This window comes from Octopus bimaculoides, chromosome 1 (assembly GCF_001194135.2).
Source record: "Octopus bimaculoides isolate UCB-OBI-ISO-001 chromosome 1, ASM119413v2, whole genome shotgun sequence".
NCBI lineage: Eukaryota > Metazoa > Mollusca > Cephalopoda > Octopoda > Octopodidae > Octopus > Octopus bimaculoides.
Window position 1 is genome coordinate 157816160 of NC_068981.1, and position 4256 is coordinate 157820415.

A 4256-nucleotide genomic window follows, 5' to 3' on the forward strand; every position below is an offset into this window, starting at 1 on the left:
ATATATATATATATATATATATATATATATATATATATATATATATATACACGCACACACACATATGTATATATGTATATATACATATATATACATATCTATGTGTGTGTGTGTGTGTGTGTACATATATGTATATGCCGTTCTGTATATGTATGCATGCATGTGTTTATGCTTGTGTGCGATTGTATGTATGCATATGTATGTGCGTGTGTATGCGTGTGTGTGTGTGTGTGTGTGTGTGTGTGTTTTCATTCCTTTCCTACTAGTTCAAGGCTCCTGTGCATCGAATGAACCCAGTCCCAACACATCCTCTGGTATCTTCCTCCACGAAATGGCATGCAGCCTTCCATCTACAATTTTTCACAGTATTCAAATTAGCTCACTGTATCTTGTCTTTCCTGTTGAAAGCATCGCTTGTGGCCACCAAACTCTACTATTTTTACTATCACTCTTTATTTGCGTTACATGACGAAATTAAGATTGTTGATGGTAAAAAATTCACCCCTAAATGGTATTGTTGTTCTTATTTACAGTGACTGGCATGTAGCGTTCACCTTTCTTTCAAATTTTCATTCTATTACTCCAATACTTGCGATCATTTGCTGTGGTTAATTACCTTTACCCTTTCCTCCAGCGCATCAACCAGTCTTCTATGCGATATTTCACGAGGCCGTGTGTAACTCTGCTTCAGGCTTAATGGGCAATTGGGGAGTGTATACCTCATCATCCTAACCTTCGCGTTTTTACGCATCTCACTATTCATTGAAATGAAAGGTAGCTTATGGAAAACATAAGCTACCTTTAGCTCCACACCTTCGAAGTTAATAGCAGCTGGGCAGTGGAGGAACTTGTGCAAGTGACAACATACTGACATACCGTCATGCTTAGCTAGAACCCTATGATACAAAGCAAGCATGTGGTATATTTATGGACTAGATACACAAGGTAGATGATACTACGAGGGACGGAGATCCTTTCAGATTCTTTGGCAATCTCCCACATTGCCATATATACTTCCTCACCCCAGGATGTATTGTGCGAAGCCGGAAAGTGTATAATGTGCGTTTAGCTCTTTCACATTGTAAAAATGTTTGACTTAGTCAAGCATCTCTGGACCATCATCAGATTGACAAGCGAACTAGCACGCACGCACACACACACATACACACACTCATTCATTCACACACACACTCCCCCCCCACACACACACACTCCCCCACACACACACACTCCCCCCCCACACACACCCATATGTACCGAGACAGACGCAAATGCACATACATAGACAACACATACGAATATGTGTGTGTGCATATGCAAACGTGTGCAAACGTGTGTGCGAAAGAGTTTGAATGTATGTGTCTAAATGGCTGTGTCTATATTAGTAATGTCTCTGAGTAAATATAATGTTTTTGTTTTTTCTTTCTTTTTGTTACTAGACATTCAATATTTTTGCAGAGAACAGTGTCTCGTTGATTACATCATTTTTCTCAATATCTGTTCTTAGTGACCACAGTAAGGTAAATAGATAGATAGGTAGATAGATAGATAGGTTATCTTGTATGTCGCGTTCTACATGTGTGTATGCCTTAGTATTTTTTTTACTAGATACAAGGTTACTTTTGTAGATATAAAAAGGTGTAACTGGGAGCAACTATTTGAGTTCAGAGTAACTAATATAACTGGTAATTAACGTCTCTCTCTCTCTCTCTCTCTCTCTCTCTTTCTCTCTCTCTCGATATGATATATATTATTATATTATATATTAATGAATTTGGCGATGCAGCCACGAAAGTGATTTTAGAAATGTGCTCTGTCAAGCTGATTAATCACAAAGATAAATTTGTTCGGTTAAACAAAAACCCCCCACGACTCGACTGTAGGTCCTATATATATATAATTAATATGAAATAAAAATTACATATTGTATGTGTTCAATTAATTCTCTGTGTATGCGACACCGATCATTTCACTGCTGCAGTGGATTTGATGTCGCTAACGAAGAAACAATGAAAAGTGGCGTACGTGATGTATTTGTGTTTTCTGTGTGTGATTTTGTTCTGATAACCTGAATATAATATCGAAACTTTATACGTATATACCTACATACAAATATATATGTACATATACATACATGAACAGATAGATATACACAAGTGCATATGATGTATATACACACATACATACACATATACATGTGCGTGTATGTGCGCGCGTGTGTGCGTGTATGTGCGCGCGTGTGTGCGCGTGTGCGTGCGTGTGTGTGTGTGTGTGTGTGTGTGTGTGTGTGTGTGTGTATGTGTGTATTAGGCGCAGGCTTGGTTCTGTAGTAAGAAGTTTGCTTCCCAACCTCACAGCTCCGGGTTCAGTCCCATTGCGCCTGAGTGAACTTTGGTAGGGCGAAACTGAAAAAAGTCCGTCGTACACACACACACACACACACACACACACACACGCACACACACAGACACACACACGCGCGCACGCACGCACATACACACAACACACATATACATATATACATGTGCGTGTTTGTATCTCTTTCCCTCCCCGCACGACCGCTTGCCAACCAGTGTTGCGAGCTTGTATCCGAGATTAGTGATAAATTTAGTTAAGTTCACAACCGAGTTTCTTTTCCATTCCAATACACTTATATTACAATTTCCATAAATATTATATTTGGTATAATTTTTACGAACATTGTTTTTGTCTGTCTCAAATCTAGGTACGACAAATAAGCTAAGTTTTATGAGAAGATGCTAGGTATTTCATCCAAATTCACATATCTGTAAAACCGAATGTTAAAATCTAAGTTATGCTTTTTCGGTCGGTGCCCTCTCCCTGTGCCATCTTAAATGTAAATACATAGTACACCAAAGTCGTTATTCAAGCGTCTTCTATTTACCAATGTTCATATTCATCATGAAATATAAGTTAGCTGCTTTAATTTTGCGTAAAAGTATTTATTTTTCTCAAAGGAATACATGTTTACACTGTACACTCTTTAAAGCTAATTTTTGGGTATATTATTATATCATATCCTGACTGATTATGCTGAATATTGAATTTTAAAAATATTTCTTTACACTATAATATGTATTCAAGTCAAATCAAATCATACAACATTTATAAAATGATGCCGCTTCAGGCAAGAAATATTTTTGCAGAATCGTTAGCTGTATTTCGTCCATCTTTGCGTTCTAAGTTCAAATTCCGCTGAGGTCAACTATGCTTTTCATTCCTTCGGGGTCGATAAAATAAGTACCAGTTGATCACTGGGGTCGATGTAATTGACTTGTCCTCGCCTGAAATTGCTGGTTTTATGCCTATAGTAGAGAAGATTATATTTTAAACCATTGGCGGATAGCTGGCAGGATGTGGGTGCTGGGAAGTAGTCAGTGCTAGTGTGTGCGGGGTTGTGTGATATGGTATAGAATAGTAAGGTAGTGTGTGTTGTGGTGGTGTGATGTGGTGGTTTGGAGGAGGCGAGTGAGGAAAGCAGTGGGGTGTAAGGAATGGAATGGGGTGAGATGTGATGCATAGGGATGGTGGGTTGTAGGGGTGGGGTAACGAGGGAGGGGGTGACGATGGAGGGAGAGAGTGGAAGGGAGAGAATGGAAAGAAGAGAGTGGAAGGGAGAGAGTGGAAAGGAGAGAGTGGAAGGGAGAAGGTGTGTAGGAGTGAAGGGGGAAGTAGGTGTCAGAGCAAGAGAGAAGAGGTAGGTGGGAGGAAGTATGTGTGAGAGGAAGAGAGGAGAGAGGAGGAGAGTTGATCCCATGGGGCGCAAAGGAGCGAAGAGAGAGGATTAATCCCTGTTCACGTCGAAGACATGAGACCGGATGGCTCCTGTGCAAGGACAATCCGAACACAGACAGGTGTTGCAAGGAATGACCGGTAGAGCGGAAATAACGAGAGACCGGGGTGACGTTGCCGAGTCTGATGTCTCAAAGGTTTCCCGTTTGACCGATGTATAGAGAAGGACAGATAGAGCAGGAGATGCAGTAGATGACGGTGGTGAAGGTGGAGGAGGAAAGGTTTGTAATTGGGCATGATTCAATAACGAGAAGAAAAGAAAAAAAGAAAAAAGGGGGGAGAGAGAAAGGCAAATAAAGACGTGAAGAGGAAAAATTCAAAAGGTGTGGGGAGAAAGAGGCAAAAGGCGTGAGGAGAAAAATATATACAAGAGGTGGGAGGAAAATAAAAAAATAAAAACAAGGACAGAAAGATATATATATATATATATATATATATATATA